This window comes from Panthera tigris, chromosome C2, assembly GCF_018350195.1.
Source record: "Panthera tigris isolate Pti1 chromosome C2, P.tigris_Pti1_mat1.1, whole genome shotgun sequence".
Classification (NCBI taxonomy): Eukaryota; Metazoa; Chordata; class Mammalia; order Carnivora; family Felidae; genus Panthera; species Panthera tigris.
In genome coordinates this window covers 23,964,182-23,988,454 of record NC_056668.1, presented here as the reverse complement: position 1 = coordinate 23,988,454, position 24,273 = coordinate 23,964,182, and the positions used below count along the sequence as shown (strand labels likewise).

General features: G+C 34.3%; 1 long non-coding RNA gene across 1 annotated transcript in view; it reads left to right on the top strand.

The window, feature by feature from the left end:
- Window positions 1-24,273, top strand: part of LOC122230509 — a 106,989-nt gene that overhangs the window by 65,581 nt on the left and 17,135 nt on the right. Inside the window, exon 2 of the long non-coding RNA XR_006207499.1 lies at window positions 16,988-17,080. This is a non-coding gene — a long non-coding RNA (uncharacterized LOC122230509). The remainder of the gene's footprint in view (window positions 1-16,987; window positions 17,081-24,273) is intronic.

Here is a 24,273-nt window from a genome sequence, read left to right as displayed (position 1 = left end):
AGTGACAGTTTCTGTGCCAAGATTAATGGTAATACAATGGATGGCTGAATAAATATGTGAACCTTTGAGATTATATATATCAGGTATAGAAGGGAAAATAAGCTCTAGCAGATTACCCCAGTTTGCAGTTTTTAGTGAATTTTTCATGCTAACTGAACTTTACAATGCAATCAGATATGTTGGATTATTAATGACCCTAGAAAATAACATTTTGGCTTTAAAAAGTTAAGAGTATGGAGAGAGTAGTATCAATTATAGACATATAGAGCGAGAATCTGTTTTGTGAAAGTAAGCTTTTTGCATTAAAATCAAGAATATGAATTATAAAATGTAAGCGAATCTGAAATGCATTAATTAGCATTTCTTTTTAAGAACATTATACATTTAAATATTGAGTGCTCTTTTGATTTTTATCCCTATGCTGTTGCTTCATTTTTTCCTCATTCAGCTTTCTAGTTAGATAGTTGTTAATATTTTGATAAGAAAGAGTGAACTGAGCATAATCTTTCTTAAAGTAAATATGATTTTACTTCTGCTCCAATAAGAATGCTCAGAGCTGAATAGTCATATCTAAATCCTTTAGAGGAACTCGTTCAATGTGAAATTGAATAGATATTCTGATAACCAACAAAACATATCTTCTCAGAAACTAAATTCCATATATCCAAACTTGAACCTTTTCTCCAAATCTTCATCCCTGTCAATGGCAATAGCATTTATCTGATACCATATAGACACTGTTCAAGAAAAACTTTTTCATTTCTTCTTTTATTCTTCTTTGTATTTCTGCATATCTGAGCTTCAGTTTCCTTATCTGAAGAAATAAGATATAAGATATATAATAAGATGGAAATAAAGCACCATAGAAAACCATCGAAACTCACTGGCATGTGGCAGATATTGATAAATGGTAGTCCTCAATATCAACATTGATTTCACCAACACCAGCACCAAGTGTTCCTGAACCTTCATATTCAACACACGCTCATCTGCACAGATCCAGTTTTGTCCAGGTTATTTTAATTTCCTGTTTAATCGTTGCTATATATTGTTTATAAACTCTTAGATCTGTATTTTTCATTTTCATTGTACATCAACTTTACAAAACAATATATTCTCATATAGTTTATATCAAAAATTTTAAACCATCTAAGTCAGAAACCTGGCAGAAAAATCTAAATTTATAATCCTGATATTAAAAGTTTGAATTCATTCACTCCAGGTTACCCCTCCTTTATTCACAAATTATTTCTGCTTGGTTTTAACTGGACTTTACTGAGAAACTACTCTGAGATTGTTAAAGCCTGACATAATTTACTCTAAAGGTAGGAATGGAAATATTACAACTACTCTAGAAAGCAGTTTGGCTAGGCTTAGTAAAATTGAAAATCTGAGTATCTATGTTTCACCTAAAGCACTCTTAGGAATACACCCGATGGAAATTTTGGCTACTCTATACAATGAGATGTGTATTCTGTTCATTGGAGAATTGTTTGTCATAGGAAAAAAAATAAAATGGGTACATTCATACAATTACAAGTAGGAGTAGATACCACTGTGTAATGACTGTAATGCAGGTTATATTGAGAACTGTTTAGGGGTTGCAGTTTAGGACTGCAGTTTAGGACATATGTTGAATGCCCCCCCACCCAGGCCAATTCATATGTTGAAACTCTAATCCTAATGGGATAGTATTTGAAGGAAGTAATTATGCTATGAGGTAGAGCTCTCCCAAATGGTATTAGTAGCCTTATCAGAAAAGGCCAGAGAGCTAGCTAGCTCTTTCCACCATGTGAAGATAAGAAGTCAGCTGACTGAAGCCCAGAAGAGGGCTCCTATCACAACCTGACCATGTTGGCATTCTGATTTCAGACTTCTAGCATCCTGAGTTGTGAAAAATATTTTTCTGTTTATAAGCCATCTAGTCTATGGTCATTTTATTTTAGCGGCCTGGACTAAGAGAGAGGTATAAGCAAACATGATGTAGAGTGATGACTTTAGGATTATTGGAAGGGACAGGAATAATTCCCACAATGTACTAAAATGGATTAGGAAGTAGGTAGTGGAAGTTGGATGATCTTAGAGGTTGAAGAGCCCATAACAGTTCATGAGTAAATTTCCTGGATACTAAGGAAAGCATCAGGCATGTAGATATGACAAGAGTGGTCAGGGAACCTTGTGTCAAATGACAAAGTAGGATAATTGCCAATTTTTAGACAGCCGAGTATTTTTCTCTAACCCCACAAACTGCCATTACAAAAGTGCTACTTTTTCCAATCCGACTGTATATCATGATATTATTCGTGTAAAATATTTGTAGTGATATATCATGTATTTTTATCATTAATGAATGATAGCATACTATATGCTAGTATGATACAAAAGCAATGGCCAGATAATTTCACAAATTATTAACATTCATTGAGAGTTATCGTAGACTAAGTATTTGTGTGTCTCTCCAAAATTTGTATGTTGAATTATAATGACTCATGTGGTGGTATCAGAAGGTGGGGCCTTTGGATCATGAGAACAGAGTGCTCACAAATAGGATCAGTGCCCTTACCTAAAAGAGATCCATAGAGATTCCTTGCCCCTTCCACTACATGAGGTTATAGTGAAAAATACAAAAGTCTAGGAAGAGAGCCCTCACCAGACACCAAATATGCCCTCACATTGATCTTGGAAGTTCAGCCTCCACAACTGTGAGAAATGTATTTCTGTTGTTTATAAGTTACCTAGTTAATGGTATTTTTTTAAGTATCCTGAACAGACCAAGAGAGGGTTTACTATGTGCCAGACATTGTGCTGGTTTCATTTGTTGGAATTTATACTTTCAGTCCGCAAAACCACAATAGAGGAATGATATTCTGAAAATTGCTATTGTAGAGATGATATAATGGAGGTCTAGAAAAGTTGGATCGTTTTTCCAAAATCATACATACAACTAGTTGGTTGTGCAACTGTAATCTCTTTGCTTTGAGACCACAGATTTTAAACATAATTCAAATTGAGTTGTTATATAATTATCTCAGAAGCTATATATATTTATATACACATATATTTGTATGTAATTTTATAGATCTTTACATATATATTTAATATAGATATGTGTTCTATGTCACAAAATTCAAAATAATGATAATAATGATATTGGATTGAGTTTCATTAACAGGGAAATGGCAGAGATCAAGGAACAGCAAATTAGAGTAGACAGTGGGGAGATCATCAAAAGAGTTTAATCCAGTCAAGCTGTCTAGAGAAAAATTGAGTGCCAGTGTTCTCCTTTCTTCCAACTGTATACTTCACTTCAGATTTTTCTATAAGTGAATGAATCGTATTTTAATTTTACAGATGGATATTTGAAACAGAAGAGAGTAGCAGTGTTCGATGTAGTTCTTGAGTCTGGGATATCTGATTTTTACTATATAACATACAATTTAACTTAAAAAACTATTTATAAGGTTGGCAATTTAGTTGGTTTTGCGTTTGTTTTCCTGCTAGATTAAATGTGAATGAATTGTCTATCCTACCTAAAATATATCTTACATGTTCAGATCTATGCAGTTTCAAATATGTCAAAGCCTACCTATATATTGTCCCCAGCTGGTTCAGACCTACCTAAAAGTCTCAGCCTGTCCTCATCCCTAGTTTGTAAATGTTTTCTTTGCTTTTGTTCTTGTTTATTTACTTGCTATTCTAAGCATATGAACCTAGCAATATAAGCTATTTGCCTGTGTTTGTGCGTCCCATTAAACTGCCTTTTAAGGGCAAGGAGCAAATAAAAACTCTAAATCTCAAACCACTTACTGCAATGTCAGGCACCTGGGAATGCACAATAAATATGAGTGGATGACAAATAGTGGAGCATTGAGAAGCATAAATAAAGACAAGGAGAGTGAAAATCTAGTACCACACAACTCTTAAGCAACTTGCCTTGCCCTGACAAACCTTTAGAGTTAAGGTCAAAACATCACCAAGTTTTGTGTTGATTAGCTCTGTACACTCTCCCTTTTACAGTACAGGGAGCATAATGCTTAGTATTGATTTTACTCTGATGATTGCTTAACAAGCTCAGTTATGCCTAAGTGACTGATGAGACAAGTGACCTGCCAAAGGGGCAATGGGAGAAAGAAATGTATCTACTGTAAAGGTAAAACAATTAGAATGAAATATACCAACCAGGCTTTGCCAGTGTTGACTTGCTGAGTCAAACTTTAAGTGTCTTTTCTTAATAGGAGGAGGAAAATGAACTGCACAGGGATATTAGCACATCTTTGCCGAGTATCTATTTGGTTTCTGAACTGGGTTCCAAAATAATTATGCTGATTATTCTTATGTAGTGAGATTGAGATTATGCAATTTAGGCATCATGGTCATCATTGTGTTATTGAAAGTTCTACCTTACTGAAAAATGTAAGATTAAGAAAAAGTAGTCTGTTTTAAGGAAAGTGTTGGAGTTTCCAATTCTTTTATTCTTTTATTTTATTTAAATCCAAGTTAGTTAACATACAGTGTAATACTGGTTTCAGGAGTAGAATTTAGTGATTCATCACTTATATATAACACCCAGGGTTCATCCCAAAAAGCGCCGTCCTTAACGCCCGTCACCCATTTAGCCCATCCCCCCACTGACCTCCTCTCCAGCAACCCTCAGTTTGTTTTCTGTATTTAAGAGTTTCCTATGGTTTGCCTCCCTCTCTGTTTTTATAGTATTTTTCTCTCCCTTCCTCTGTGTTCCTCTGTTTTGTTTCTTAGGTTCCACATATGAGTGAAATCATATAGTATTTATCTTTCTCTGACTGACTTATTTCACTTAGCATAATACATTCTAGTTCCATCCACGTTGCTGCAAATGGCAAGATTTCATTTTTTTAATCTCCGTAGTATTACATTGTGTGTGTGTGTGTGTGTGTGTGTATATATATATATATATATATATATATATATATATATATACCACATCTTCTTCATCCATTCATCTGTCAATGGACATTTGGGCTCTTTCCATAATTTGGCTATTGTTGATGGAGCTGCTATAAACATTAGGGTGCATGTGCCCCTTCGAATCAGTATTTTTGTATCCTTCCAATTTTTATATGGAATAATCTTCAGCTATCTAAAAGTTTGCTTATCAAGCTGTCCTTAGCCACATCTAATTATAAACTGGAAACACATGTGAAAAGTTATCAAACAGGCATATTCTTTTGCTTGGAATTTCTAAACCATTTTATTTTTACCTTTTGTCATCATTAAATACCCTTTTGTATAAGGGCTCGGGCTAAATTGACAAAGAATTAAAGCCCAAATTCAGCTTAACTGAGTGATAAAATAAACGAAATAGAAAAACATGACTAAAGTAAAGCCTGCCCTGAGACAAAGGTTAACTGCAAGACTTAGCCCAAAATGGAAATTTTATATTAGCAGTAGTGTCCACATTTTCTGAATTCTCTTTTCAAATTTACTCAAAGTTCAAGTTGATATTATTATTTTATCTATTATGCCTCTAGACATTTATAAATGTTAACTTGCAGCTGTTTAACTTATGACCCGCAACTACTAAAATGACTTCTAGGAAAGTTTAATATTTATGTTGCAAAGGGCATAAGCACAGGTTTAAGTAAATATAGGGTTGGGATTTTTCATACTTTTTCATTCTTTGCCACCACCAAGACTAATTGGGTTCAACCAAAGAATCTTGGTGATAGAAAAGAGCTAAAGCCAGGAGGTATCGATGCTTGTTAACTGTAGCTTTCATTTCTTGCAGAAAATTCTGTGGCATCCCCTGCCAGAAAATAAAATGTGAAAGTCAGAAGTTATAATTTTTTAAATAATAGTAATAATTAGGCTTCCATGCTAGGGGCAGGGTGTGGGAAATTGAAATGCCTGGTACTTCATTGACAAATGTGTATTTTTAATTATTGTGCATCCAGCAATGGGTAGGAAAAAGGAGAGAATCGTGATCAGCAGGAAATAAGTCAAATGAAGCGCATAAAGAAGAAATAAATAAAGAGCCTGGGTGGCTCAGTCGGTTAAGCATCTGACTCTAGGTTTTGGCTCAGGTTCGTGGGTTTGAGCCTGCATCTAGTTCTGTGCTGACAGCATGGAGCCTGCTTGGGATTCTCTCTCTCCCTCCTCCCTGATCACTCACTCACTCACACTCCCTCCCCCACTCATGCTCGCTCTCTCAAATAAATAAACTTTAAATTTTTTTTAACGTTTTATTTATTTTTGACACAGAGAGAGACAGAGCATGAATGGGGGAGGGGCAGAGAGAGACGGAGACACAGAATCGGAAGCAGGCTCCAGGCTCTGAGCCATCAGCCCAGAGCCCGACAGGGGCTCGAACTTATGGACTGTGAGATCGTGACCTGAGCTGAAGTCGGAGGCTTAACCGACTGAGCCACCCAGGCGCCCCTCAAATAAATAAACTTTAAAAAAAAGGAAGAAGGAAGAAAAGAAAAGCTAAATTCTACAGCATTGAATTCATGAATGCTGGACATTCCTTTATAGAGGGAATACTATTGTGTGTTCTTTTTTATCCAGAGTGGAATCATGCTAAAAGAATGGAAATGTGTTGAGGATCCTTCATATTGATTAACTCTTGTTTTCCCAATTTGCTAACTCACCTTCATTTTTACCCTCTTTCTTCATTGAGAGTGCACAGGGGGCATTTACACTTGCAGAATAAGAAATGACAAACATTAGCATAAGTCAATGAGGTAATTATTATGTGCCAGACAACCCAATATTTCTGAGATACTCAAACTGAGAGGGCAATGGATGGATGCAACAGTGAGCAGAGTAAGTCAAGATTCACTCACTGTCCTCATCTCTCTTTGCTAACAGCTTACTGATTTCCTTTTTTTTTACATTTTTTTATTTTTTAAGAAACCGCTAGAAATATTAGTAAACACTATGGGAAAGCACACATTTTTCACTTTTTTCTAATGGGAATAATGACACATTTTGGTTTTATCTCATCATATGTGTAAGAGCACTGGTCCCAACAATAGTATCATGTGATAGTACTCAGCTGTTCATCAGCTGACAGTGAAGGAGTGGGGCCATTATTACTCTACTAGAATTGCTGGCAGCCCAGTTTTTCTATTTAATAGCCACTAGAAAAAATCATGGAACACAAACATGAAAGCGTGTCTTGCATAAGAAGACATGTATCACCTTTCATAAGATGATCTGTCTTGCCTATCATCTATTAGAGGCGCCTGGGTGGTTCAGTTGGTTAAGCATCTGATTCTTGACTTTGGCTCAGGTCATGATCTCGCGGTTGAGCCCCACATCAGGCTCTGTGCTGTTGGTATGGAGCCTGCTTGGGATTCTCTCTCTCTCTCTCTCTCTCTCTCTGTCTCTCTGTCTCTCTGTCTCTCTTTCTCCCTGTCTCTGCCCTGCTTGCACTTTCTCTCTCAAAATACATAAACATTTTTAAAAAAAAATTTAAAGAATAACCTCTATTATATGTGGTTAAAAAAACATTTGAGAGCATTTATAGAACAAAAACAAATATACATAACACCAGCCTGCAGACCCACACACATGCGCACCCACACCACAACTCTATACAGATTAATATAAGTTGCACAGCAAAGTATTTTAGTTAAGATGAATTTTTGTTTTGCGTTTTTGCCTTTGCACAATAAATTGCATTTCCAGTTGCTTACCACTTCCCCACTTCCCAGTGGTTTTGAATCAGGACACTTAGGCATGTTTGGGACATTGAAAAAATATATATATTCATAAATGTGAAAGCATACCAAAACAAACCTTATAGGATAACACATATGGTGAACTGAAGCGACTGGTAGATGTTTGAGTGGTGTGCATTTTTCTTTTCCTACACAGTGTGTTTGGTTCAGCTGGGTGCAGTTTTCTGTGTTCACTCAATATTTCTCACAAATTATAGCATACACAAGCAAAGAATTCCCATTACATTTAGAATTTTCACTAATATATCAATCATGTGGGAACAAATTTATGGTTTTGAAGAAGCATTTTTGTAGAACTGACTAAATTTGTGTATCTTGATGCCTTCTATATGGCCTCAAGGCTGTACATTTCTAAAACAATTCTCACTATAGTACTTTTCTTACTTGCTTTTTGAAATTTTGTACTCATAACCCTTTTATGAGAGAAAGAAACTAGTGGTAAAGAAGACAGAATGAGAGCGATGTGGTTCAGGAATAATTACTACAAACATTCCACTGTTTGTTTATGGAACATCTATGCATGTGGTCGCAAATCTTCCCTCCCTCTTGAATACCATTTAGAACATTAATATAATACATGGTATGGACATTTTTTACTTGGCAATAGGTCGTTATTTAGAATTTAGGCACAACACACACAAAAAGTAAAAGTCAACATCCTTCCTACAAGTGTTCTCCATTAGGCAAGTTTCTGGGTTATCAAAAAAAAAAATCATTGGGCTCCACGGCCACAAATGATGAATCCCCACTTTCAAGTCAGTTCTAGCAAGGTACATAGTAAGGCTTAGAGTGTTAATTCAAAGGTGGTGGCATCACTTCAAGCATGTGTGAAACTTGAAAGCTGACAATAAGGTTTTAAAAAGTGAGGAAAGAAACAGGGATAAAGAAAAAAATTGTAAAAGGAGAATGATACATTATTATAAATCAGAGGTCTCAAAAGTAGTCTAGGGACTTACAGGGTTTTTCAAGTTCAAAACTATTTGCTTGATTCTAAGACATTATCCACTCCCATTCTCTCAAGAGAAAAATGTAAGGTTTTCTAGAGGCTCTACACGACTTGTGACATTGCAAAAAAATTAAAGTAGAATAGATTTAATAATCCATTTGTTATCCATTAAACCAGACAATGTGAAATGCAAAATGATGCTACTCTCCTCACTAAGATTTGTATTGGAAAATACAGCAATTTTTATATACATGCTATTTATATTAACATATAATGGCTGTATTACTGCTATTTGTTAAACTAAAATATAAATTTTTATAAAACCAGCTTAATTCTTAATATGGTAAATATTGATAAATATAATCCACATAAAAAAGCTATCCTAAATCTTCACTTATGTTTAATAATTTAAAGTTGTCTTGACCAAAAAGTTTGAGAAGCAATTAAAATTCTATTGAAAAAAATAAATCGTTGGAAAAACCATTTTGAAATAAAAGTTTTAAAAGTGATTTGATTAATGCCTGTATCATCAGTGTATAATCTCATAAAGTGATCTGTTTAGTAATAGTTTGGGTCAATATTTTCTCCTTTTTTATTTAAAAATTTTCCAATTAGTTCAAGTCACACTACAAATAAATGATAAAATCAGGAAGAAATAGTTATCTATTACTGTTATTAAATATGCTGAGTCAAATTTATGGACCCAAATTGTTGGGTCCATAAACAATTTTAACTATGTCAAATCAGGGAATGCTGTTAATTTAAATGAAACCTCCATGAAAGCAAAATGCTTAATCTAAAATGATTATTATATTATATGGAGGGATCACATTCTGAAAAATAAAAAATGTTAATTACAGAGACACTAGTTGTTTAACAACAACTGCCTTTCCCTGAATTCCAGTTTTATATATTCTACTATCCACTTGAATTCTTGTGTTGATATTTTATTAGGAATCCTTAACTTGATGTAGGCAAAATAAAGCTCTTTCCTTTTCCACAAACCTGTATTCCCTCAAGTTATAACAATCTAAGTTTTACTACTGTGAACTGAGTAGCTCAGGTGAATAAAAATAAGAGGACAGCTAGATTTAACCTACAAGGTCTAATGTACCACCTTGTCTATCTCCTAATGTTATATGATCAAACAAACAAACAAACAAAAAAAACATTGAGGATCTAAACTACTAATCCATTACCGCTAAGTAAATCAGTAACAAATGTGTTGGTAAGTAAATCAGTAACAAATGTGTTGGAGGTGGTGTTGTTTCTGGAGTCTTTATTTTGAATCATTTTTTGTTTGTATAGCTAACATAATTGATTGGTTCTTTTTGTTACTTGGTTTGTTTGTATTGTTATGAATGGGTTTATTTGTTTTATTAGAGGCATTCATGGAAACAATATTCCTGAATTTTTTAACTCTTATGAACATTTTTCATTTGATGAATATATGAACTAGGATGAAAATTATTATATAAAAAAAATCCCCTAGCAAATCCTCAGGGTTATTTTACTGCATTGATCTTGTCAGTCTTAGACTTATTGAGGGGACTTGATTTGGTCCATTGACTTTGCAAACCAAAATGTTTTGTTTAGTTAACTTTATTTCCTCCAAGATTTTGTTTGGAACATTTATCTCCAACATATGATTAAACTCCCCTGTGATATGCCACCTTTCTCCACACCTTCAATATTGGGTTGGCTAGTCCATCAGTGTTTCTAACTGGAAACTTATTTTATTTTATTTAGCTTTTTTTTTTTTTTTTAACATTTATTTGTTTTTGAGAGACAGAGAGAGACAGAGTGTGAGCAGAGGAGGGGCAGAGAGAGAAGGAGACACAGAATCTGAAGCAGCCTCCAAGCTGTGAGCAAGCTCGTGGCACAGAGCCCGACACAGGGCTCGAACCCACAAACTGTTGAGATCATGACCTGAGCTGAAGTCAGATGCTCAACTGAGTAGGCACCCAGGCACCCCAAACTGGAAACTATTTTACTTTTGCTTTATGGCACATAAGGATATGTTTAATTGACCTACTCTACTCTCCCTAGAAGTTCTGGGTTTGGTCCTTTGATGTCATAAAATAAAATGCAGAAAATTATAATCTGTAGACCTTATTCAGTTTATTCTAATATTGAATATATAATTTTGGAGAATCTGAAGTTAGCATTTTATTTCATGTGTGATCTACCTGTGAAGGTTTTTTATTTTCTTCCTTTATGTAGATAAACAATAATACATCTTTAGAATTAAGTTATTAATATGTATACCTTTTTTAAAAATAGAATTAAATGTTCCCTACCAATCTTTAGGTCTTTCTACATTTCTACAATGTTCCTACATTTTCTTTTATTATTCCTTTCAATATCAATTATCTTATATTTGTAATTATGTATTTTTCAGGAACACCACTCATTTTCTTTTTTTTCTTTTTCTTTTACCTTTTTTCATACCAATTTTTTCAATTTATTTACATGTTTGTATATTTTCACTCATACAGTTTTCTTGTAGATTAATAATTTTGTTAATTTTCATCTTTTTGTTGCTTCTGTTAAATTTTGATTTGTGTAATGATACATTGTTGCTTTACATAATATTTTTATTTCCTTTTGTAGTTCTGTCACTTATTCTGCTCTATATTTTTATGGACTATATTTTTGACCACATAAATTTCTTTGAGAGCATATACAAAATAAAAATGATAACTAACATTTGTTGAGCACATCCACAATTTCTTCAAACCAAAATGAAGCCATTTCACTTTTGTTAGGGTATTTCTGATTCATAAATATTAAAAACATATCTGGGATTTAATATGAAACACTATGATAAACTAGTTACTGTGCTATATGATTTATTCATCTCATCTAATCTGTAACAATGCTCTGAAATTTTGATTTTAGACATATAGATGAAGGAACTGGAATTATATAGTTGAGAGAATTATCTACGTGAAAAATAATAAAAATTACAGCGAAGTCATAGAAAATGAGACACTAGGGGCGCCTGGGTGGCTCAGTTGGTTCAGTGTCTGACTCTTGATCTCAGCTCAGGTCTCCATCTCAGGGTCATGAGGTCAAGCCCCACATTGGGCTACACCATGGGTGAAGAGGCTACTTAAAAAAATGAGAAGCTAGATGCCGAAGCAGATACTGTCTAATCTTAGGTGGGATAGCATGTAACTCTCCCTCTGCAGCCTGTCCAGAAGCTGGTGTAATCATGCGCTAAAGGAAGTCATTTCAGTTTTATATGTGTATGGGATACTTACCTCTGCTTAGAAAAATCAATTCCACATTCAAAAAAATCTTGAAGAATAATAAAAATATTGTCATTATCTTAAAAGCACTAAAGTCCTAGGCGTATGTATATGACTCCCATGAGGCTCTCTGATAGGAACCCATCCTGAAAAACTATTCTAAACTTTGATGCCATCTCAGAAGAAAATACGTTTCTGGATAATTGACAACCCTTGAGACTCCAGAGGGAAAGAAGCTGATGGATATGTATGAAAAATGAAAAGTTAATCAAGGAGGTTTTAGTGACATAAGCAGTTTCAGTATTAATGAGATTTAGTCTTCTATAAATGAGGTGATTTTCAGTGATGTTAAGTGATTCTGAACTCTTCAGAGAACGAATGCAAGGCTTTAAACCAACTTTTAAGTTACATTATTACCACCAGGAAAGAGGACTTTTATAGCTTTACATCCTGTTGTTTATGTAACCTAGATATGATATATGTGCTATTTCAAACTCTATTTCTTTGATCCAATATGATACCTTCTTGTCTTTCTTCCCATATCAGGCTTGGATATACTGTCATGGTTTGATTTACAGAAAAAATGTTATTTTCTTTACTTAATTACTTTATACTAAATTTGGAGTTTCTTTTTAGGTTATCCTAGTTAAAATTACACCACGTGTAGTGTTGATAAAGCCACTGAATATCATTGATCTTTCAACAGTTCCTGTATAATTGGTAACACAAGACAGAAAAGCTAATTTGGCAAAAAAAAAACCCAAAAAACCAAAAACAGTATTGAAGTAGAAGCATGGAAGTGTTGAATTTATAAATTAGGCAGAATCAATTCTCACTGTTCTTTAAAGTACCCAAAGATGAAGTGGCACGGACTGAAATCCTGGTCTTTGTTATTACTGGGTCATTCAAAGTCTTGAGGAATTACAAGGAGACAGTTTAGCAGAGAGTGACAGACACTGAGCTTTGAAAGCAGATGGAACCAGGTATGCACACTGCAATTCATATGTGGGAGTACCTTCAATAAGCAACTTGGCTTTTTTAACTTTCCATTTATTTTGTTTAACTCTAAAACAAAAGAAAGATGTTATATATCATTCAAAGATTTTTAGATGAAATAACAAATGTATTTAGGCTGCTACATGGTGTTCAATATATATTAGCTTTTATTATTTGCATAGTTTTCTTTTATTTGGATACTTTTCTATTATTTGCATATTAATTTCACATGGCTGCTCACATTGGTAAACATTAAAAAGAAGATGTTAAGGCTTTCCTTTTACTTTCAGTCAAGGGCAAGTTCTGTGATACAACAGAAAACAGGTATTGCATCATTTTTAAAGAGTAAGTCCTTGAATTTTTAATGCCACTGTTTTGGGACATGCCTTCATTATTAGCACATCATTCAGTTCTCTGTTGCTAGACTGTATTACAACTTTCTATGCAAATTGCCTCCACATTTACATATCTAATGAAGAGATCTATCATGCAATGTCATTACTCAAAAAAAATCACCCTAGCTTTATAAAGCATTTCACTTGAAATTTAAATCCTTTAGAATAAAACTTAATTATCTTCTCAACCTGACCCCAATCTTGGTTGCCTAGGATTCTAATACAGCATTCCTACCCCCATTCCTTCCATAACATAAAGTATACTTATTCTTTTAACATATGGACAGTTGAATTCTAATGAGATGATTTGGGAATATTTTATTGCTTTGATATAAAAATTTTGGCCAAAATGCTCAAAGTAGAGCCTATGAATAAATATTTCTGATTATTTAGAAAAATATTTTTAGCATTTCACCTCATAGATATTATCCTATGAAATTATCATGAAAATCAATATATTCAGCCATTAGATAATTCTTAATGCAATTCAGGATCCTTCTATGTTCATAATTTAAGGCTGAATTGTAACTGATATAATTGATACAATTGATATAATGGGTGAAAAGGTTCTTTAAAAATATTATTATATAAACCTAATAATAGTCAACAACTTTGTTCTCTAACATAGAGTACATTTTATAATATTTATTACCTAAGGTCTTTAGTTGATTAATTTTGTTAACCAAAAAATGAAATTCATGGGATCCTCTAGTTTAAAATGGGAATCTGAGCATGATATTTACATAACAGACTCTCACTACATCATCTCCTATAAATTACTGAAATTAGTAAAAATCTAGACACCATATACTTTCTGGAAATTCTGGAAATTTTTGATACATGTCATAAAATTATATTTATTCATGTAAAGATCTGCAGTTAGGGCAAGACTATGAAAACAAATATCCAATTTTTATTCAACTAATGTTAAAAATAAATATGAACAGTGAAACAAAACTTGCTTGGAGAAAAAGAAGGAAATTAACGAGCAAAATATAAATGAAACTCACTGCTGCTATACAAAGATGGGCTGAAGACAGCACTGGGATAGAGAGCAAGTGATGGCAGCAAATACCCATTAGGTTCTAATGCCTGAGATGTGCACACACAGATAGATTTCATACTATGAGAATACATCATGGAGCCAGCAGCATCCCCCTATAAGACATTATGTGCTGAAAATAATGAGAGTACCCCAGATGGGGCTCTGAGGGGTGACAATCATGCAAATAGAGAGAGTATAGCTAGCCTCTATTCTTAAATAACTCTATCACACTAAGTCTAGAAAATAAACCTGTGCATGCATTAGTGAGATATGTCACAGCTATGCCTTATAGGTACATAAATATTAATTATATACATATACATACTCATACTACTAAACACCCATGTCAAGTAATTTTAACTTAAATATATTTCCTTTAATAATAACTTTACATAGTTTGCATCAGCTAATTTTCTCTACTTCATCTTGTATAAGATATTAAAAATTCTAATATTTAATTTATACCTTGTTCTATAAACTGAATATCCGTATATAAATGCATACATATAAGTATATATGTAAGTACATAGCTAATATTTAATACTACTATTTTCTTCTTCCAAAATCAAAATGTAAAAATGTACTTGGTGTGTAAAAGAAAATACCCATAAGTGAATTATATTGTAAAAATCAGTGAAAAAAACTCTAGGGCTAAACTGTGTGAATAATCTATATTATAGAAGTTATTTCTTCCAGAAGTAAAATATGTTTTATCACAGAAAGTCTCAGTCAAGTATTGTATAAGCACAACTGGAGTACATTATGAATAAATAAAGCAGCACTATCTATAAACAAGAATTTTATTCTCTATGGAGGAAATTCCTTAATCTTAAAACCTCATCGATTGGTATACTTTTTAAAAAGTGTTAAAAATAAAAGATAGCCTAACAACAATTTATCAATGTATTTTCCCTTAAATGATATTTTCACAGTTCAATATATGCTGAAAATAGTTCAACAAAGATTGCTATTGACAGGGTAAGGAAAGAGTGGCCTCTCTATAACATTACATCAAAGGTGGAAGGCAAGAAAGAGTGATTCAGTTTAAAAATCTTTTATGGTGGGAACCAACACAATCATCCTTCTATTATTAGGTGTTGAATTGATGACAATTTTCAAGTGTCAGTAAACACGGACACAGAGTCATCTATAGCAGCCCTCTGAGGTGTTTACAGATACTATACAGTCTCTAGGGATTCTATAACTGTGCTTAAGGCTATACTTCTTCCATTATGATTTTTCCTTTTTTACTATGTTTGGGCTTTGACTGAGTTTTCTTCAAAGGTCAAAGTATAAGTTTATTGCCTGAAGGCCTGCTTTTTGAGTCCAAAGATAGTGTCAACTAAAATAAAAGATCTTCCACTAACATATCTACTATCTTCAAGTTCACCAACACCTTTAAAATGAAACTAAAGATAAATAAATTCCCTAGATGGGAAGAGGCAAGTACAGGGCTGAGTTAGTTATTTCTGTATTTATAATGATATAAAAATAATTCATTAAAATGGTTTTAAACATACTGCTATGAGTACAACCCATAATGTGAAGCATCATTTGACCCGTCCCCATAAGAACTTTTGTTATTTTGGGGCGCCTGGGTGGCGCAGTCGGTTAAGCGTCCGACTTCAGCCAGGTCACGATCTCGCGGTCCGTGAGTTCCAGCCCCGCGTCAGGCTCTGGGCTGATGGCTCGGAGCCTGGAGCGTGTTTCCGATTCTGTGTCTCCCTCTCTCTCTGCCCCTCACCCGTTCATGCTCTGTCTCTCTCTGTCCCAAAAATAAATAAAAATAAAAAACAAAACGTTGGAGAACTTTTGTTATTTCCCTTTTAAATACAGTAAATTTCATTGTACATACTACCTGCCCATTATCCAGCTGAGATAATACCAGGTGATTTCCAAGGCAGGGCTGGTCAGTTTGAAAAAGGTAACAAGGGTACCATCTTCTCTCTCCAAATTGAGGAGATAGTACTAAACTAAGCCCACAAGAAACAAAGGAGTGAAAGGAGCTATAACTACAAGCATGCTTCTTGATTTACATACACAGTCTCCTCTTCTTATTGTAAGAACACTTAAAATGAGATGCACCCTCTCAACAATGTTTAAGTGCACAATATTGTACTGTTAACAATAGACACAATGTTGTACAACAGATTTCTAGAACTTAAACATCTTGCATAACTGAAATGTTACACAGCATTAACATTAACAACCCCCCTTTCTCTATTCCTCCAGCCTCTGACAACCACCTTTCTACTCTCTGATTCTCTGAGTTTGACTCTTACAGGTATTTCATGGAAGTAGAATCATGTAGTATTTGTCCTTCTGTGACTGGCTTATTTTGCTTAATATAATGTGCTCGAGGTTCATCCATGTTGTTGCATATGACATGATTTATTGATTAAGGTTTTAAATATTCTATTGCATGTATATAGCACATTCTTTTCATCATTCATGCATCGATGAGCATTTAGGTTACTTGCACATCTTGGCTATTGTGAACAATGCTACAATGAGCATAGGAGTGCAGATCTCTCTTTAAGATTCTGATTTCAACTCTTTTGGACGAATACCCATCACTGGGATGGCTAAATCATATGAGAGTACTAGTTTACTTTTTTTTTTTTTTTCAGGACCTCCATACTATCTTCCATAGCAGCTGTAACATTTTATATTCTCATCAACAGTGTACCTCCTCTCCTTTTGAATTCCAAAAGTCCTATCAGGTGGGTAGTTTATTTTTTTCTTGTATATTATCATTCTTCAAAACCTTAATATACTTTTGGGGAACCTGGGTGGCTCAGTCAAAAATCCACCTTCAGCTTGGATCATGATCTCACAGTTTGTGACTTTGAGCCCCACATCGGGCTCTCTGCTTTCAGCCTGTCAGCACAGAGCTCACTTCAGATCCTCTGTCTCCTTCTTTCTGCCCCTACCCCACTGGTGCTTTCTCAAAAATAAAAGAAATATTAAAAAAAAAAAAACTTAAATATACTTTCAAGTAGGTCCAGTCCTGAGGGCCTCAACCTCTAGAGTAGAGAAAGCCTAATGTCCAGATCCCTAAGTGTGTTGTGTCTACTTTCAGATGAGACTGGTCATTAATTACAGTTGTTTGTAAATGAGAAAATGTGGAGGACGACTTTGAAACAGAGCCCAGCCTCAGGAAATAGGACCAGGAACACTTGTTGACTGAGTCAGTTCACGCAAGTTCATCAGCTGAGGTTCAAGAATAAGTAACTATTTTCATGTAAAATCACCATGAGAAATAAATAGAAGAAACTAGACAGAAGTCAATGAGGCAGTTTGCACAGCATCAGTTTGGGTCACATAAAGTGGATACGCCCTGGTGACCATGGAAGTCTCCCAAGGAGCTAAATGTTCTGCAAAGACTAAAGGGCACTAGTATAGGGTGGGGGCAGGGGAGGGAGAAAGAACAACAAGAACATTAAGTAATCCATATCACACAAATTCTTGGAGATTTAGAGAAAACACAAAACTGAAATGAAAAAGCCTAAGCTAAAATCTTGTTCCATTTCTTAGCAGCAATGCCATATGAAATGTCATTTTATAAGAGTTATAATGATTACACACTATTAGGACTAACTGCCTATCATTTACGGAGTCCTGTTACAGCAATTAGTAAGCAACAGGAAAACTTGTAGGGGGTGATGTTGAAAATACATGGTGACAGGTTCTTTTTCAAGTACTTCAAACTCATGAATACCCTGCTGCCTCCTCAACATTTCCATTTGGATATATGATAGGCATACCCACCAACATCTTTAAATTGGAGCTCCATAGCTCCTTCCAGAAACCTACTTTTCTGACAGTCTTTCTCAAATCAGTTGTTGGTTACCCCACATTTCCAGTTGCTGAAGCCAAAATCCTGGCGTCTACCTTCACTTCAAAATGTATGTCCTTAAAAAGATTCGAGGTGATGGCAGACACTTTTCACTTGAAATTGAAAAATTACAAGGTGTCTTAAGAACTAGGCTGAGAACTAGCATACTGTCAGACCAGTCTGATTTTAATGGCCCAAGCAAGTCACAAGCTGCATACCAAGTAATGAGGTGGAAAAATATACTCTACTCTTTTCATAGGCAGGTATACATTGTCTCATGACAAAAAAAGTTGAGACAGGAAGGTGAATAAGTGAAGACAATAATGCAATCCCCTAAAAGAAGAATTCTGCCTCCCTCTTGTATACTTGTATTTATTTATGGAACTAAATATGCCAAGTGTTCACTCTGTGCAAAATTTATATGGGTAGTGACAAGATATTCTTCCTTCATTTTCTTATAAAGATAGTTTGAGTGGCAGAGTTCAAGAATTAAACAATAAATAAGGAAAACATAAGAAATTTATAGCTTATGATGAGTATTATGAATAGATAAGAAGAATGTTATGATTTTAGAAAATAAATTATTTTGTTTAGCCAGGCGGGTGACATTTAGCTGAGATATATAACAGGCAAACATAGATAGATTGATCGATAGATGGATAGATAGATTGATAATGATAATTTGAGGCAGAGCAGTGTTAAGCAGTGCTTAAATATTTAGAATTACACTTCATGCATTACAGTAATGTTAACATCTTGAATACTTATTTATACAAAAATATTTTATATATTATAAGAAACAAATCACATTTTTGAATACTTATTTTACTTATTTAATATTCAGGTCATCTGTATGAGATAAATGTGATTATTATCTTCATTTTATAGATGAGGAAACAAAAATTTACAGAAGCTAACCATTTGCCTGCAGAGACAAAGTTAAGACAGTTGAAACTGAAATTTGTGCCCAGAGAGTCTGAGTCTATGATTAGCTACTGTACTCAGTGCCCTTGTATGTTTTGGAACATTTTAAAAACCTTTTGAACTTATGTCATTTGTGTTATACAAGCAACAGGTGAATTTGCAAAGGAAAACAGAAACATTGTTCTTACTTTTGTTTCTTCACATTTGAAATGTCTCCCTTAGACACCCTCACTTCCATTTCTCTACTCAGCAGTTCAGTATATACTCTTTTAAAATATTTAAAAATATTTCTATTTTTTATAAATTATTATAAATATTATTATATTATATTATTATATTATTATTATAAATAATCTTTTTTTTAACTTTTTTTAACGTTTATTTTGAGAGACAGAGAGAGACAGAGAGCAATTGGGTAAGGGGCAGAGAAAGAGGGAGACACAGAATGCAAAGCAGGCTTCAGGCTCTGAGCTGTCAGCACAGAGCCCACAGAGCCCAATGTGGGGCTCGAACTCACCAACCATGAGATAGTGACCTAAGCTGAAGTCAGACGCCTAACCAACTGAGCCACCCAGGCGCCCCTTTTTCTTTTTTTAAGAATGACCTACAGTGACACATTATAATCACCAAAGTTCATAGTTTACCTTAGGGTTTGCTCTTGGTGTTGTACATCCTATGGCTTTGGACAAATGTGTAAGAACATCAGACCAAGTATTTTCACTGCTCTAAAAACCCTCTGTGCTGGCCTATTCATCTCTCCCCACCTACCCCAGACAACCACTGATCTTTTTACTGTCTCTATAGTTTTGCCTTATCCAGAATGTCAATTAGGTGGGATCATACAGTATGTAGACTTTTCAGATTGGCTTCTTTCACTTAGTAATATGCATTTAAGGTTCTTGTATGTCTTTTTATGGCTTGGTAGGTCATGTTTTTTTAGTACTGAATAAGATCCCATTGTGTGGATGCATTGGTTTATTTATACCCTTTTATTTTCCTCTAAATTTTCTCTAAAACGTCAGTTTCCCAAGAATTCCATTCTAAGTTTTTTTTCTTTTATAAACTTAGCCCTTCAATTCCAACCATACCTACATTTTGTAAATTAAATGTTATGTTGAGCTCTCTTACAACTACACTTCTAATCTTAGCTTATTTATCCCATTGGCCAAAAATCCTCTATTACTTACAACCTTCTAGACGTTCAGTCTTGATAATCTGCAGTAACTTCAGTGAGACCAACAAGAGTTTACCCAAACCTGTTTTTAATTGCCAATTTTTTATCTAGTTAAAAATATTAATGCTGATGCTATTATCCAATTTCAGACCTGTTATCAATTCACAATTATTCTTTTCAATCTATAATGCCGTTTTCTGCCTGACAATTCCCATTAATAGCAGTTAGGGATTTATTATTTTGAACATTTATTAATATTGCTATATTTGTAGGCCTTTCCGTTTTTTTCTGACTCCCATTTCTTCCACAGTTGGTTCTCTTGTCACAAATGTGATCGTTATATCTTTATGCTTAACATTTTATAATTGTTTATAATACTTTTAAATGATTATCGGTCAAAAGGCAAGCAAGCAAACAAAACAACCCTAACATATGATATATGGCTCTCTCTATTTTGTTCCCAAACTTCCTTTCCTGAAACTCCACACCATGTAGTTTCTAGTTTGTTAACACTATAAGCTTTTGATATTAATTGTCCTAGTGAATTCTCTTACACACACCAAATTCCCTTATTCTTCTAACCAGCTATACCTTTTGTTAGAAATTAACCTTTCAAAAAATGAGTCCATATTTGATTTTATTTACTAGATGTCATGTTTCTTCTATCAATAACATATCTTTTGAAAAACAGATTTAATTGAGCTTCCTCCTAATAATCATATTTAAAATCTTTAATAGCATCTTCAAAATACCTGCTCACATTCTGAATCAAGTTTTTAGTTTTGCTAAATACTCATTTATATGAAAATGTTCTCAATTTCACTGTGCTTTGCATTCTATTATTCAATAGCAAATGGAGCCATCTAAGGGGACAATTAACAACATTCATTTAAAAGTTAATGTCATGGCATTAACTAAAGTATATTTTCTGGAAACTCTCTTTGAATGATAATGTTAATATTTACAAGTTTGTATTAATACATTTTAATTATATTTGTGCATATATAAATTGTGTGTGTGTGTATGTGTGTATGTGTGTGTAATAGTCAATCATGACGTTTTATGTATGAGACACCAGTCTAATGGTAAATGTTCTGGTACAAGTCCTTTCCCGGTCAATTTTACTTTAACTTTAATGTATCAGTATGAATATTCATAATATGTAGCAATTTTACAAATGTGCTTGAGTAGGCAGCAATAATTGCTGCAATATGCTGAGAGTTAAATTAACTGAAGAAAACAAAAGTGGCAGAAACTAATTAAAAAACTGGAACAAGAATGAATGGGAATTTTTTAAGTGCCTTATGAAATGTTTAGTGGCCAATTCATTTGTGGGAAGAAAAATATATTATAATTAAGAGATTATTTTTGTTCAGGATGTGTTGAATTTTTGTTAAATTTTTACTAATTATTTGGGCATTAACAAACATTTAAAAATAATTAGTTGAAATAGGTATCTCTCTGATACGCCTGGAAGAATTCTGGTTTTAGGGAGGAATAATGAATAATTAATCAATTCAATACGCATTTTTATTGTACATCTGCTATGTATAAACACATAAACTAAAAAATTAATGGGTTTGAATACTAACTTTAATACAATATTTGACCTAAGGAAAAATAAAATTTGTTAGGAAAGATATATATATAAAGATAAATTTTAGATTTCTTTGTTAGAGGCATCAAATAAATTCGATGAAAGTGATGAGGTTGGATGTTGAATCATAGTAAGAGAATATTAGGGAGGGATTTAAAAAGAAGAATATTTTATGGAAAGAAAATAGAACATTGCCTTGTGTCAAAAATGACATGTGTTTATAGAAATGGTGTCTTATTCTTCCTTGGTACTCAGCAAGAGTCAACTACACGCCAGCCTCCTTGGCAGATGACTGTGTCTGTATTACTGAGTTTTAACCTGGAGAGCATTTCCGGGCCCTTGCATAAAGCTCCCTTCCTAGGTTCCATATTCTCACTGGGAGCAAAAGACTCCTAAGCCATAGAAAATATGGAGCCCCATAATGGAATGATCCTGATTGCGTGATGCATCTGGTTAGCAAACACCATTTTAGTGACTACCCATGATGGACAGTATATGAGTGAGAAATAATCTGTGTATGTATTACGCCACTGATGTTTGAGAGTTTGTCTGTTACAGCATCAGAATGTTGTCCAACTAGTAAAGGAAACATACTCTTTTTTATTTCCAACTTACACAGATCATTGGTGAAATGGAGGAGTATAGTGAGAAGTAAAACTACAAAAATGATAAAGCAGATTGAAAGCTGAGTATAAATAGAATCACGGTCAGGAAAAAAAGAATTTTTGAATTTATTTTCTAGGCAACAAGATCCAATGAGATGAGATAGAATGAGCAGAGACAAACAGAACAGGTACAAGCAGGATTTCTCTGACAGCACATGACAGAGAACGGAGGAAGAGCAAACCTGCAAGTAGGAAGAGTTTAAAAGAACTAAGTTTATTCCGCAAAATGGAAGTGTAGGTATAATACAGTTTGAAGGATAAAATTATCAGGCTTTTATAAAGGACCTTTGTCTATCAGACAGGAGTTAAAAAGTCTATCAATGATTCAGCACACAAGCTAAGAAAAAGGTAGAGTAGCTTGATGAACTAAAGCATAACTCAGCGTTGAAATCTGCCAAGGGATGGCCTACTGATGGACCGTCGATTCTCCCTGGCTGGTAGTAGATTCTCAGGAATGTGTTTGATCATCTTGTGCCACTTATTTGTGTATGATAAGGGGGTAACCTTATCATAAGGGGACCAGAATCTCAAATCTGGGGTGACTGAGAGAATGGCCCCACTAGAATATCATGCATGGTCCAATCATTTTCATGTTTGTTTGTTTATTTTTGAGAGAGGGGGAAAGAGTGCACACAAGGGGCAGGAGGAGCTGAGAGAGGGGGGAGGGCAGAGAGAGGGAGAGAGAGAGAATCCCAAGCAGGCTCCATGCTGTCAGTGTGGAGCCCCATCAGAGGACTCGATCTTACGAACCGTGAGATCATGACCTGAGCCAAGATTGAGTCAATGCTTAACTGACTGAGCCACCCACATCCACCACGCATGGTCCAGTTTTTATTTTGACATTTTTTTCCTAATGATAACTGGTGAATCTGTGTATCATTGAACATTCGAATTTTGATTACATGGAGTCAGTCTGCTTTGAGTCAAAATCGTTGAATATCTCTATCACTTGGCATTATATCATGTAACTATTTCCTTTGGTAATTTCAATCAAACTTATCATCATGTGGTGGTGAATCTCCACAGAGAAAAGGGTAAACAGAAAATTAAGCAAAAAAAAAAAAGATGTTTGTAAAGAACAATGGAAAATCTATATTAGTTCTGTGATCTGGTTTAATCAAGGATACATTGGGACAGACAAGTTTTGTCTCAATTAGAATGTTTAATTCATTTAGCATACATTGTTATCTGTCATATTTGGCTTTTGTCTACTGTCTTATGTTTTTTGTCTTTAGTTTGTCTCAACTACTTTATATTCTTTCTCTCTCCTATTAACTCCTTCGGGATTACTGTTAATACAAACATACACTCTTTAACTACTCTTTGAATGTTACCCTAGCAACATGAATCCTTGACATATTAGACTCTCATTTAAATGAGAAATTTTACCACATCTCAGATATTATTAGGTCCTTAAAACACATTGCCCCTCTCAACTTTTATGTAATTTATTTTATTTTATTTTTTTTAAATTTTTTTAACGTTTATTCATTTTTGAGGCAGAGAGAGACAGAGCATGAATGGGGGAAGGTCAGAGATAGAGGGAGACACAGAATCTGAAACAGGCTCCAGGCTCTGAGCTGTCAGCACAGAGCCCGACGCGGGGCTCGAACTCACGGACCGCGAGATCATGACCTGAGCCGAAGTCGGACTCCCAACCGACTGAGCCACCCAGGCGCCCCTATGTAATTTTTTAAATTAATTCAATTTCTCTCTCT